The 15,584-nt window shown below is 39.6% G+C and overlaps 1 pseudogene; it reads right to left on the bottom strand.

Annotated features, from left to right (window-relative positions):
* Positions 1-3,957: 3,957 nt before the first annotated feature.
* Positions 3,958-7,536, bottom strand: LOC147443711 (jacalin-related lectin 9-like; annotated as a pseudogene).
* Positions 7,537-15,584: the final 8,048 nt, after the last annotated feature.

Raw genomic sequence — 15,584 nt, 5'->3', positions numbered from 1 at the left:
AGCTCTACACCTTGAGCTGGCATCCACTACGGGTCTTGGCCGCTTACGGCATTTACTCACTGGCGCGTTAGGTGACCGACACGGAGGATCTCTGCCAGTGATTCTACAGCTGGACTACACTTATAGTGCCAGACTAGTACGCTTCTAGCGAGTTCACACTTAGTGACCGCATGTACATATGTGCTACTTTTCAGCTTTAGCACTTAGTCATTTTGTACTCTCTTTTCTGTAGAGAAGAAGAAGAAGCTTTCCATCTCTGTGAGCTTTGTGCTTGTCTTGTGTAGCTCTCTTGCATCCTCTTTCTTTACATTCCTCTCTCACTACCTTACTGTGCAAAGACTATGTGTAGGCAAACCTTGACAGAAAACTGTGTACAGACTGTGTGCAAATAGAAATTGCTAACTGCCTTCCTACTTATTCATTCACAGCGAACAAGCGAACGACTACTAATTGTGCAAAGACTGTGTGCAAACAGAAAACACAACATTATGAAGAAATCACAGAACTTGCAGACAATACAGAAATTAACAGCTTGCAGAAAAATAACTCATTCCTCTTCCTCTTCCTCTTCTTTCCTACTACAAACAACTCATAGGAGAAGCACAAAGTGCCTCTTGGGCTTAGTGCAGGGCGATTCCCCGACAGCGGCGCCAAAAATGTGCGCTCTTTGCCGCACTATTGAAGCAAGGGCCTTGCCTAACATTGTGTGCGAGCCATAGACGGCTCCAAGCACACAACTAGCTTAACTAGTAAGCTCAAAAGAGGGCAATGGTGTGTCACTCACCGCTCTATGCTCCTGCCGTGGAGGCTTCCTCGCCGCGAAGAAGAAGGAGACGTCGCGCTCAACTGCTTCATCGTCGTCGTGCTGCCGCAATGCTCTCTCTCTCTCTCTCTCTCACACACACACACATACACACACACACACAAGGAGGTGATCGCTCTCTCTCTCTCTCTCTCTCACATACACACACACACAAGGAGGTGAAGAAGAAGAAGATGGAGATGGAAATGGAGCAAGAGCACTCTTCTATTGCACAAATGAGAGAATGAGTGAATTTTAGGTTTAGTTGTCTTTTATATGAGCTCACCCCATTCACACTTGGGCGCCCATGCTTAGCCAACTAATCCCTTGAATGTCCGAGTTAGAGTGTGCCTCTCATCGGCGATCACTCTTACCCTTTTCCTATTGGTCCGACAAGCCCGGTACTTGACTCTACCAAATACATAATACGCGTTGGTCGTAGGTGATGGGGTGTCCGTGAGCCGTGAGGGTTAACAACAAGACACTTTTATGTCCTTGGACACTTTTGTGTCTTGTTAAGTGACCAGATTTTTGCTTAAATTATTTGAACAATATGAAAATAAATTTCTAGGTGCTATCCACAAAGTTTCCTTATGAGCTAAAAAGAACTTGATATTTTTTTTTGGAATATCAATCTCACCATTAATCTTTCTGCTGCACAACATTTTTGAACTTTGATGATAGGTCCGCAGAATGGAAAAAATATAGCTTTTTCGTACCTATTTTGTTTGCCTTAGAAAATAATAGTGATGCAAAACTAACCATTTGTTTTGATCACCAATCCATTGAAGTTAACGGGGAATTTTATCTCATGTCCTACAAAAATCAACCATAAGAAATGGTTGTTTTGGGCAAAATGTACTGGTCCATGAACTTTGGAGACTTGTTGTGAGCAAGACATGAGAAATTTTACAAAATTTTCAATTTTGCCATATGTAATAGCCTTTGAACTATAATCTCATGAAAGGATTTTCCAAAATGAGAAGATCTACTATGGTTTTGGATTTTTTTTTCCAAAACCTTGATAGGACACTTTTATGTCCCGTTAGGTTACCATACTAGTGTTAAGGACCTCTAAAAAGTCCATTTCTTTAAATTGTCTTATTATTTCTTATGCTTACTAGCCTTATATTTTCTTATGAAAACATTAAAATATTATTTTGCTTTAGTATGTAAACAACTCTGTTTACTTGATTGTTCTTATTGGCCTTCCTAAAAAAAAGGTCATATACAAAAAATGACATATGCAAACTTTCACATCATCCCTCCACAAGGACAATGTCGACGATGCTAAAGTGCAAATGTATATGCAAGGGGCTCCACAACCTAACATTGTAGGAGTGGTAGCAGGTAGCCACAAATCAATGACCTAGTTTTTTTGTTTCTCCTTTTTATTACATGCCACAAATATCTAGGGGAGCCATGAACAAAATCGGGTCCAAAAGAATGTAAATTCGGGCCTAGTCCTCCTCAACACTTTATACAATAGGCAAGTAAACGAAGCTTAAGCAGTGGGTTGCATGGTTAGCTCATCAAGATTCCATTCATGAGGTGGTGGGTTCAAATCCTCGATCGTTAATTGACTATTTATTTTTTTTAAGGCTATTCCTATGCGTCGAGTTTTACATGCTTCAGCCCCCACAACCAATCACACCACATTGGGGTCATGAAGATCCCATGGAACATAGTTTCCAAGCTATCCCCCCATTCAGTTCAGCACATCCCCTATGCCTTGTCATTTTATGACATAGAGATATCGCTCATAGGGTCTCTACAACCAAATTTGGAGAGGTGATATCACTCATAGGGTATCTACCACCAAATTTGAAGCGGCTTTAATCTCAGCCATCAAATCGTCCAATGAACTAGGGGTGAACTAGGTGTGGGGGAACTAGGGGCGGGTGGATTAGGGTGTGATCGTGTGCCATGCCTACATGGGCAATGACGCATGCTAGTGTGAGGACATGGCTTTTATGTGGCAATCAAGAGGCCTCGAACTTGATTCACACCTCACGCGGCAGGTGGACAATGGGTGAACTTGGGGCACCCTTGTTGTCCCTTGTTCACCCCTAGTTCACTGCACAATCAGATGGTTGAGATGAAAGCCGCTCCGCATCCTCCGCATCCCTAAATTTGGTCCCTATATCCCCTATGACTGACCCTGTGTGAGATAGTGATGAGGTCGCTCATAGAACACCATTTTGACCTGCCACAAATATTGATGGAATCATTGGTGGTGTGCTGATCATTCTTATCCGGCTCTATGTCTCCAATGGGGCTTCATTCAATGGGATCAATGGGTCATACGGGCTTGTGGCAGTGTGGGATGGGAGTACACCAATGAAGTTATGTCATGGAGTGCATGTTAATCAGGAATACATTTTTGGCTATGTATGACAACCATCACTCTACAAAACTTAGCCACTAGCACAACACAATGGAGATTGGCAACATACCTTGACTTTGTGTCCTGTCAAAATCTTCAAGTGCTTGAAGGCCATCATTATGGTCTACATAGAGGTGCTCTTTAAGATAACGACATCCTTGGGTAGATCAATTAGGATGTTAAATTGATTGTACTATAATTAGAGTCAGTGTTGAGATACTCGTGGAAGACATGGAAGATGGGAATTGATAGTAAAGAGATCAACTTGTTTTATCGACTTGAATGTTTGCACATGTTTAAATACGATAATGTAGGACAAATTGATGTGTTCGAACTCAGTTATTGGTCTTAGAATAAGAAGGGTTCAAGGTCATGTCTTTTGTGTACCGTCTCATAAGTTGCAGGTAACAAGGAACAAGTTTGGATGTAATTAAGTTGATTATGGAGAAGCTTATGTAAATCATTAGTCTTTTTCTTGAAAAATTGGTGCAGCTATGCAGGTTTGCTTGCAACATCTGTGGGAAATTCTAATGTTTCACTGCAAGGGATCGATGATGAGGTCTCTATTCTAAGACAGAGTGACTTACGGAGTGATAGAGTAATTAGTTGTTTATAATTGAAGATCTTTAAGTTGGAAGTTCCATAGGATAGGAGAGAGACTAACTGTTGGTACGAAAAAGAGTTAAATGTAGGAGTAGAAAGACCCGGGGGTGGGGGCATAATGCAAATGTCGTGCATAGGATTATTCATGCGTGTACAGTGTAAGTAATTAGAACATCGCGGAGTTGGAGAGATATAGGCCGAGGCGATCGAGATTGGTACCGGAGCTACCAAAGAAGCCGACAACCTGAGGGCGTAAGGCGTCGCCATTTTGGCCATGGGGAAGGTAGGCAGCACCGTGGAGGCAACAGTGCCAAGAGCCACGACGCCCATGTTTTTGTCATCACCGGAGAAAGCGGAGTTGCTACCGACGATGACAGAAATGTCAGCGGCAGCAGTACCGGATGAGCCGAAATCAACCTGTATAAATTCTTAAGGGGAAATTACCAAAATACCCCTCTAATTTGAGGAAATTCCCAAAATACCCCTCAAATTTCAAAAATTCCCAAAATGCCCCCGATATTTTATCATAAATTCCCAAAATACCCTTCAAATTTTCCAAAATTCCCAAAATACCCTTGGTTGTGAGACTAAATTTCTCAAAAAATAAATTTTTCTGTAGGTCTTCACAAGAAGAGTGATTGTCTAGCGTACAAGATGCTAAAACTACAATTTGAGTTGGTTACGTAGGCTTTGGAGATGAATTGCTTCATTATTTTTAGACATAATTGCCTTTTTTGCGATGGTAATTGGTGACAAATTACATGCTGAGCACTCAAAAACGGATCTCAATTGTCAAAAACGAATGAAGATTAGAAAATCTTGAACATTCCAACCAAAATAGATACAAGGGTATTTTGGGAATTCTTGAAATTTGAGGGGTATTTTGGGAATTTCCTCAAATTAGAGGGGTATTTTGGTAATTTTCCCAATTCTTAATTAGCAGCACTCTTAATGATCATATAAATAGATGAGAAAAGAGTATATAATCTGATAATTACCTCTCGCTTGGAATCGACAGCGCGGCCATGGAGCTTGGTAGTGTCGATTCCAAGCGAGAGGTAATCTGATAATTACCTCTCGCTTGGAATCGACAGCGCGGCCATGGAGCTTGGTAGTGTCGTTGCCATAGGCAACCTCGATGCCACGGACGATGGTTTGGTAATATATGGTGAGCTTCAACACCCCGCCATTGTTCCACCCATCGTCGAAGGAATCACTACCTCCCCAGGGCCCAATGATCACTATCCTGACTTGATCTATTTTTAGAATGGCATCCTGCACATGGATAACCAATAAATAAAAATTTCAGACTAGGTGTCTGATAGGCATTAATAAAGAGTGAGGAGTTTCTATCTAACCAAATGAACCATAAAAATTCTGCCCTGCGTCTAGCCCAAAACTCAGAAAGAATCCTCACTGAATCACCTAGCAACAATTGTTTCCAACCAGGACATTAATCACGGGCTGAAGGATAGGAATGTTGGACTGGAAATTCAGGAAAAGATGGGGAATATCCTCCAAGGACCTCTTGCACCTAGAGCATTGTCCATCACTCTGTTCTACCCTACTGCTCCTTTCTCCAGTCCAGATTGATTTGTGAAGAATAACCCATAGGAGTACACGCTACTTTGGTTGGATACATTTGTGCCAGATTATCCGAAATTTATACCTCCACTACTTCTTGCCCAATGACACATTCCATCTCGTGTTGATAGTGATGTGCAATGGAGGGTTTAACTATGTTGTCCAGGTAGGGGGGTTGTTGAGAGCAGCCCCCCTCTCCATCTTACCTCTTTGGAGGAAGGGGGGTTAACGACCTCAAAGATCCAGTATAAGTCCCTGGGGAAGAGTAGAGCTCTTCTTTTCATAAGTTGCAGTTCCCATGGTTCAAGATGAGCTTTGACGAGCAGCTGATCAGCAAAGAGCCAACTTTTGGTTGAGGGGTTCCATAGGTCTCATGCAGATGCGCCCTATCATTAGAAGGAGTAACGATCAAAACTCCCTTTAAAAATTAGTTTGAAAGTTAAGAATGCCTTTTGGTGATCCTAAGTGGGCCCAAATTTTATTTCTTAGGTCTGCAGACACCATTTTTAAATTTTCCACTATGTTCGTAGATCTTTTAAGCCTTGTAATATTGTTTTAAAGTACAGAGAAGTATCCAAACATAGAAGATACTTTCTAGAATGTAGAGTGACACATGATTTCATATGCGGTATTGCCCCATACACATATAACTAGCTTCAATCAAAGAGCATACCGCCCAACATACACACACATGGTATTTATTCTTTCATGCCTGCACAAAGCACATCAAGTTGCATTATCATTATGCTAGGGGAAGACTCTATAGAAGTGGTCAACCTGGTTGAGAGAGAGAGAGAGAGAGAGAGAGAGAGAGAGAGAGAGAGAGAGAGAGAGAGAGAGAGAGAGAGAGAGAGAGAGCATGTGGTAGTTGCACTTCGTGCCAAGGCTAGCAACATGGCTCACCAATGCGAGAGTGTGTGGGCTCATAGTGTACTCAAATGGGTGCCTTACGTCACTCAAAATTCTAATAAAATATTTTATGTAGCCCATGACGAGCCTACAACCTAGGGCCATATAATCTCCCCGTCTTGTTCACTTGTTGTGTCCCCTTCTCGCCTCTCATCATCAATTTTATCAGAATCAACACTAGTAAGCTGCAAGTTGTGTGAACATTGCAGAAAGAATAAATGCAGATGGTTCCAACTCTATTGAAATTGGCAGAGTTGTAAATTTGTGCTGGCATTTTACATATGCAAGCAATGGGATTCTACTCCTACCCATGTAAAATCTCTATTATGGGAAAGAACTCTATAATTGGGTGGGAAAGCTTGGAGGGGCAATCCATCAATAGTTAGGTGACAAAGTCTACTACCACCACATTTATTAATATCTTCTTGTACTTCGTACCTCTAGCCTCAATTCTCAGACTTCAGAGACAATATTGCGCATACCCTTTGCACATACACATACATGCACGAATGTGAACCATGCATCAGGATTCAAGAGGTCCATAGGGTTAGTTTTCTGCACATTTGTCCGGGCTCCATGCCCACGCTCATTGTCTCCACATCTGAGCTTTCTCATGGGGTGCTCCATCCTCCTCCATGGTGTAGCTCTCTCTCTCTCTATACACACTCTACTCCCCTCCATTGCGTAGTGCTAACAGTGACACACACACACACACACACACACACTGCCTTTCTCTTCCTCCCTCTTTCTCCATGCATGACTAAACATTCATGACCAAGTTGTTCTTGGACTGCGTGGCCCGACTGAAGGGAGAGCAACGTTACGGTCTGTTGATGGCGAGGATGGGGCTAGTGTGGAGCAAGTTGAAGAAGCTCTCATATGCGTAGATCTTTACGGCCAGCATGGTGAAGGTGGACATGCCCATAATAATGGAGGAGGTGGAGGGGATGATGGAAGAGGTGAGGAGGTACGCGAAGGTGGGGTATCCCTACAACATAACCAAGGAAACGAGCTTGTTGTTGGAGAACATAATCTACAGGCTGATGGTGTTATGGTTACACGACGTACCAGACCCCAATATTTGTAGTCATCAAACTCTACCTAAAGTTGCAACCTTCTATAGAAACTTCCTCGATGGATAACTCTGCCCATCATCAACGTTGTGTACCTTCCATGTCTTCCATGTGTTGTAGCCCTCTCTATGTCTGTATTGCACCTTTGCAAATATGGGAACCTGGACAACTTGCTCCATGTTAATCCATGTTTCATCTTGAGAATCGATGACATAAAAAAGAAGTTGTCTTTGATTTCTAGTAATATAAAGGCATCATAGGTTAAATATATGGTTAGTGCCTTCATGTAGCTGCTTGGAAATGTTTGGCTTGTCATGATGCTCAACGGAAACCATTGTTTTTAATAGAGACAGCTTTGTGTATAACATTATATAATATTGTGTGGCTTGCTAGATAGCTTGTAGCACGTCCACAAGTGTGCAACGCCCTTCATCTTGGTGGAAAGCATGGCAAAGGTTAGTGCCTTCATGTAGCTGCTTGGAAATGTTTGGCTTGTCATGATGCTCAACGGAAACTAGTGTTGCCTTGGTTTCTTTAGCTTTTTTTAATAGAAGACAACTTTGTGTATAACATTATATAATATTGTGTGGCTTGCTAGATAGCTTATTTTAATAGAAGACAACTTTGTGTGCAACACGATTCATCTTGCGGGAAAGCATGGCAAAGGTGTCTGAGCAAGGATGAATTCTCTATAATTGAGTGCATTGGTGGTTGACAAGACTCTGTTATTTCATGCCTTCCTTTTGGGTAACCCCGATGATTGGTTAGGCTTGCAATTTTAGTTTGAGTTGTGACTTTTGTTGTTTGTCTTTCGTACTCGTTGTCCCTTCGTGTAGTGGTTCATGTTGACATTTGAGATAAACAAGTGTCCCTTTTGTTAACACTAATATCAAAAAAGACTGTTATTATACATCTTGATATTTTGACCACCCTTGGTAAGATCCAAAGCGTCTCTATCTTGAGTGTGAAGTGTGTACATGTGTACTCGTGCTCGGTCATCACCAGGTCGCAACCAACACTAGAGCTTATGGGTTGCCAAGCCAAGTGCAAGAAATGGACAAGAACTAATAGGTTCATAGATCATGACGCTGTGGAGCCAAAATGAAGCAACTCGACAAAGTTGTGAGGGAGAGAGATGTGGGAGCACATCACATAACATGTTGCTCATGCAGGGATTGTTATGAGGTGGTTGTATGACGTGGTGGTGGTGGAAAGGAGCTAGCACAATCTGCATTTTGACAACATTACGACACCTTCTTCTCCCCACTTCACCATCAAGACCAGAGCACAACAAAACTTACGATTGGAAACGTAAGAATCGTGACTTGTCATTCCCAAACTATCTTTTAATTTGAATTTTGTAGCACTAATTAATGGTGGGTTGTTGATTTTGTTACCTTGCAAATGAGTAGGAAAATGAATGCTTCTATAGCTTTGCACGAGCCACACCGTCAGAAGGAAGAACTATAGCATGACCGAAAACACCTGTGGTAACCACCTGTGAGAATTTATGAAAAACCCTTCAAGCATGAAATAGACTCAAAATAAAGAGAAAAAGATGACATCATAATGAATCTTGTCTCTTGTAGATGTCCATAGAGTATCCATAGGCAAAAGACAGATGAGAAATGAAGAAGTTATGACCACTCGAACATGGAGGTGTCCTTTCTTTTGCTCAAAAATGAGCTCTCTGGAAGTTTTTGTCACGATTGTCATCAAACATGCCATGTATTTAATCAGTCTATAACCGTTAACACGATATTTATGGTATGGACCACTCAAATTAGCGAACTGATATGTGCCATTTTCAATTTGTTCACAATAGTAAAAGGACCTTTCCACTCGATTTGAAACTTTTTTTGAAAGGTATTGTCCAACTTACTGCTGTATCGCAACACCAAATCACCCTTTTCAATCAATTCCCTTACCTTGTATGCATTCATTAGACTCGTCACTTCTTCATAGTACCTCAAAGCTAAAACTTTGTCCCATTGCAAACATTGTAAATCCAACAACCCTTTCTGCCAAACATTTGTTTTCTATTCATCTCCCAATGACAACAATTTGAGTGTAGGAATTTCCACTTCAATTGGCAATAAAGCTTCCTTGCCATAAACCAAGTGTTTTGGAGAAAATCCTGTGCTCGTTTTGATAGCAGTTTTGTAGGCCCATAATGCACATGGAAACTCTGAATCCCAAGTCTTCCCATTTGACTGGGTCATCTTTGTTAAGATTTTCACTAACTCTCCATTAAATCTCTCATTGAGACCATTGCATTATGGATAATAAGGAGAAATGCAGCTATGCTATATATTAAGCTTCTCGCATAAGAAATTGAAAATCTCCCCTCTAAATCCTGGTCCTCTATGAAAAAGTAGCTCTAGGGGCACACCAAACTTGCAACATATATGCTCATAAAAAAATTTTCCCATTTCTTTACTGTAATCTATTTGCCAACCTTAGCTTTTCTCCATCGTGACAAATAATCTACTGCTGTCAAAATGTAATCATTTCTTTTGCTAGTCATAGGAAAGGGTCCAATAGAATCAAGACCCCATTTTTAAAACACATCAAAAGCTAGAATTGTCTTTTGCAATTCGGGCTTCAAATTCTCTTTCCCATATTCTGGCAAGCAAACATGACTTGCACCAATGGTTAACATCCCACTGAATGCTTGGTCATACATAGCCTTCATGCAAAATTTATGCAACATAATCTTTATGGAAAAATGGCCTCCACAAGAACCCTCATGATTTTCTTCCAAAATCTTGTAAATTTTGTCTTTCGAGGACACACGACGCAAAACCAAATCACTTCCTCTCGTGTAAAGCATATCATCAAGCATTTTGTATTTCCTAGCTTTTCTTAAAAACACATACTTTTTGGAGGATGGTAAACCTTTAGGTAGGACACCTATGTTGAGAAAAAAATCCATCTCCTTTGATAATATTTCTCTCCCATGATATAAAAGATAATTTGCCTTTAGCACAAACACACCAGTGATCATTTCTTGGGCAGCATCATGAGCTTCTTCATTTTAAGACCTCTCAATATGGTGCAAACTCCATGCTTCATACCTTTCGAGCAATGATTTCACCTTGAAGCATAAATTCTTCAGCTCAGGATTGTTATTCTTTCATACTCCCAATACTTGCTTCACAACCAATAAGGCATCTTCTTTGATCTCCAAGCATCTAATTCCCAATTGTAAGCAAATGTGGGGGATGCCTGCAGCAATGCGCGTGAGATACTAACCACTAAATTAATTCACGCCTCGGTTAAAGGACTTAAATGACCTCTATTGTATATTTCTATACTTTGTCCAAGTTGTGTCTCCCTCACCTATTCTTTCATATACTATGCTTCATTGTTACTTTTTGCATCTAGTTTCAGTCCTTGTCTTCTTACAAGCTTTCCTTGTGCATCATAAATGACAATGCCTCTTGAAGCAGCATCATGACTTCTTCGATAAGAACCATCAAAGTATAATAGCGAAGCATTAGAAATGGCAAGTGTCTCGACTTTCGTCTTTTGCACCACCTCTTCTTTAACCAAAATAGGAGTGTCTTTATAAGTGAGTAAATTTGTCAGGGTAGCCCAAGTACTCTCTTCCACCAAAAAGGTGAGCTAAAACTCCTGAAGTTCAATAACCCATCTCATTCACTGTTTTTCATATATTTGAATTATTGAACAACTGGGGAAGTAATGAATAAGAAAGGTGAATGAAGTTTGCTACAAGTAGCATCTAAATCGTCTTCAAACATAAACTATATTGATCATCACCAATCCAATTTCAGAATAATCTCTTTCATGAGGAGTCTTCACTCTGCTAGCATAATGAACAGCTAAGATTCCTTCCCCTTTCGCAACAACATGGCTCCAATGGCATTGTCTCCCACTGATGGGTTAACATACAACTCCTTTTCCCAGTCAGGAGCTTGTATAATGGTTAGTGTAGTCAAAACCTCTTTGACTCTGTCAAAAACATCGTCACAGTCACGAGACCACTCCAAGAAGGGATCATTTTTAACTATTTGTTGCAATGGATACAATAGCTACGATGCCAAAGGTATGAAACGAGACAAATATTTAACCTTCTGTATGAAAGTGGCTAGATGTCTGGTCACTACAAGAGGTCGCTTAACTTCCAGCGCCAAATTACTAGCGTTAATCGCGCGGGCGTCGGTATATGTGTAGGTAAGTATGGAGGGAGATAAATTTATTATTATTTTTTGAATTTGTGATGCACAGTTTGATGTATCTTCCGGCACCTATACCGATGTCTCTTTTAACGTCTGTGAAGATGAATTTTTCGACGCCTGAATCGATTCCTGTACCGACGGAACCTGCAGAAACAAACCCACGGGTCTCTCCCTGCACATTTCTCTAGTTTTTGCGCCTCTTCTCTTGCCCTCCTCCTCCTCACCTACCACACATATGTTGCCTAACTACTTGTGGGAGGTGAAAATCTTGATTGTGGGCTACTCTCTAGCACCAAGGTGAGATGCTTTTCAAGTTTGCTTGTAGGTTTAGGGTCTAACACAGTGTGTGTGTGTGTGTGTGTGTGTGTGTGTGTGTGTGTGTGTGTGTGTGTGTGTGTGTGTGCGTTTTTGTAGGCTCAAGGATGTTTACAAGACCCTTTATTGCTCAAATAGGCCACATGTGAGTGCTCAAAATGTTAATGCATATTAAATTAATATGTATATTGCCAAAATAAGATTTCATGCTTTAAACTTTCAATGCTTTAAGTTTTTATGCCATTTTTTTTTGAAATAATGCTTTGGAAAAAAAATGTTTTGAAATTATGGTTTGTGTTGTGAAATTATGGTTTTATTTTGAAATTATGCTTTGAAATTATGTTATGAAATTATGCTACCATCTCGTCATGCTATTTTGGAATTATGTTGTTTCGGAATTATGCAATGAAAAAATCTTGTTTTGAAATTATGTTTTGAAGAAATTTTGTTTTGAATTATATCGTTTTTGAAATTATGCAATCGGTTGATGAGGTTTAGGTTACATGTTCTGGTTAGGTTTAGTTTAAGTTATAGGTTAGGTTATGGTATAGCTAGGTTATAAGTTAAATTAGGTTAATTATCCGTTAGGCTAAGTTAGGTCATAGGTTAGGTTAGATTAAGTTTATGTTACTGGTTAGATCCGGTTATATATATGCTAGGCTATTTTATAGGCTAGGTTAGGTTAAGGTATAGGTTATAAGCTAGGTTAGCTAGATTATAAGTTAGGTTTAGGCAACATGTTAGGTTGTAGATTAGGTTAGGTTAGGTTATAGGTTAAGTTAACTAATGTTTAGGTTATAGGTTTGGTTCGAAAAAAATATGATGCTCCCAACCGAAACATTGGCGTCTTATAACCATGATGTCAGTAGCTTACAAAATTATTGCCAAGTCAATTACCCTAAGACTCTCTCTCACTCTAGAAAAGGATATCACTCCTTACCAACAAGGTTTTATCAAAGAAAGATCTTTTTAAGATAACAGCTTGAAAGCTGCAATGGTTGGATTAGAATACACACCATTCACCATGCAACATTGTGTCGGTTATAGGTTACGAAAACAGCTAGCGACAAATAGTAGAGAAAACGCAGACGGACATCGATTATGTTAGGTTATAGGTTAGGTTTAGATTATAGGCTAGGTAGGTTATAGGTTAGGTTATAGGTTATGGTAGATTAGGTTATAGGTTAGATTTAGGTTATAGGTTATAGGTTATGTTAGGTTAGAGCTAGCGAAAATTTAATAGTAGAAAAAACGTATGCAAACGGACTTTGAAGATGACTCGTGTACTTCAAAAAACACAAATGGACTTCGATTAAGTTAGGTGATAGGTTAGGTTATAGGTTAGATTATAGGTTAGGTTTAGGTTTAGGTTACAAGTTACTCTAGATTATAGGTTAGGTTAGAGCTAGCGACAAACTAATAGTAGAAAAAATGCAAACGAACTTCCAAGATGATTATTGCACTTTAAAAACCGCAAAGACACTTCGGTTACATTAGGTTTAGGCTATAGATTATGCTAGGTTAGATTAGGTTAGGTTATATGTTTGTCTAGATTATATGTTAATTTAGAGCTAGCGGCAAATTAATAGTATGAAAAATGCAAACGGACTTCGAAGATGAGTCGTGTACTTCAAAAAACACAAATGGAATTTGGTTAAGTTAGCCTATAGGTTAGGTTTAGGTTTAGGGTTGTGTTAGGTTAGGTTAGGTTAGGTTTAGGTTAGATGATAGGTTATGTTAGAGCTAGCCGCAAATTAATAGTAGAAAAAACGCAAACGGACGTCGAAGATAACTCGTGTACTTCAAAAAACGCAAACGGCATTCGGTTAGGTTAGTCTATAGGTTAAGTTTAGGTTTAAGGTTATATTAGGTTAGGTTAGGTTTAGGTTATAGGTTAGGTTAGAGCTAGCGGCAAATTAATAGTAGAAAAAACACAAATGGACTCGTGTACTTCCAAATACGCAAACGGACTTCAGTTAGGTTAGGTTATAGGCTAGGTTAAGATTTGTTGATCTTATATGTGAAGGTACTCAATATATAGATTACATATATATCTTCTCTATATATATCACCCAGGTCTCCTCCATATATACAACATCTCATATGTGTATTGAACACACTTTGGGGTTCTATTTCTATGCTCTCTCTTTCTCTCTCAACCATGGTATCAGAGCAGGATAATTTTATTTTCTATTTTGCTCCTAATTGAAAACTATTTTGTAGAAATAGTTGGCACAATGCACCGGAATCGATGTGGTCCACAACTTTGCAAAAGAAACTTTTTTCAAATTTTGCACAGATTTCGAGTTATCGTTTTCGGACTGTGAACATGTCTGAAAAGCATTTTTTATTTTTTGTTTTTGATTTTTCTCCTAATTGAAAGTGATTTTGCAAAAACGGCCCGCGAGAGCCACCTTAATCAATTTGCTCTAAAACTTTGTAGAACAATTTTATTTCAAATTCTGCACAGATTTCGAGTTATAGTTTTCGGACTTGCAAACATGTCTTAAAAGCAACTTTCACTTTTTTTTTGTGATTTTTCTCCTAATTGAAAGCCACCGGAATCAATATGGTCTATAACTTTGCAGAAGAAACTTTTTTCAAATTCTGCACCTATGTTGGGTTATCATTTTCAGACTCTGCGAACATGTCTGAAAAGCAAATTTTTGCTTTTTAGTTTTGGTTTTCCTCCTAGCTAAGTGAATATTTATCATTTTTTTTTTCATCAATCATATTTCTGTTACTAACATAACTTTGTTGTAGAAGATAGCTACAAATCAAATCAGTGTTATAGATATATGTTCTTTAAAGTCTATACTATTTCAACAACTTTAAGTGTGAGAGAAGCTACTATACAAGCTAATATACAAGAAATGTAGAGAAGTGATGTACTACCCTACACCTAACTGCTTGCGAAAATGCGCAAAGCTCTCTGAGGGAAGTCCTTTTGTAAGTAGATCAGCAGGATTTTCTGTGGTGTGAACTTTGACAAGCTGAAGTTGCTTATCCTCGAGCATTTCCCTGATGAAATGATACTTCACATCCACATGCTTTGTCTTTGAGTGATAAACTGGATTGCGAGCCAATTGTATAGCACTTTGACTATCACAATATAACACAGGAATCTCTTCTTTGATTCCCAAATCTGTTACTATTCGATTAAGCCAAATTGATTCTTTGCATGCCTCTGATGCTGCAACATATTCAGCCTCTGTAGTAGACTGAGTAACACAATCTTGTAATCTAGAACGCCATGATACTGCTCCACCAACCAATGTAAAGACATACCCTGACGTAGACCTTCGGTTGTCTAAGTCACCTGCATAATCTGAGTCTGTAAAACCCTTTACACTTAGCTCGTGACTCCCATAGCATATACGCATACTCTTTGTAGCTTTCAGGTATCTCAATATTCCTTTCACTGCCTCCCAATGTTTCTTGCCTGGGTTTGGCATGTATCGACTTACTACTCCCACTGCAAATGCAATTTCTGGGCGAGTAGCAATCATTGCATACATCAAACTACCCACTGCAAACGCATATGGAATCTTATCCATTTCAGCCTGTTCTTCCTCAGACACAGGACAATCTTGTTTGCTAAGTTTCACATATGGTGGCAGTGGAACACTCAGTGCCTTTCCCTTCTCCATATTGAAACGTTGCAAAACCTTGTCAATATACTCTGTTTGAGATAACCAAATCAACTTCTT

This window comes from Adiantum capillus-veneris, chromosome 13, assembly GCF_014529385.1.
Source record: "Adiantum capillus-veneris isolate H3 chromosome 13, ASM1452938v2, whole genome shotgun sequence".
Classification (NCBI taxonomy): Eukaryota; Viridiplantae; Streptophyta; class Polypodiopsida; order Polypodiales; family Pteridaceae; genus Adiantum; species Adiantum capillus-veneris.
Note: the sequence above shows the minus strand (reverse complement) of the source record. Positions and strands in the feature narration are given on the sequence as shown.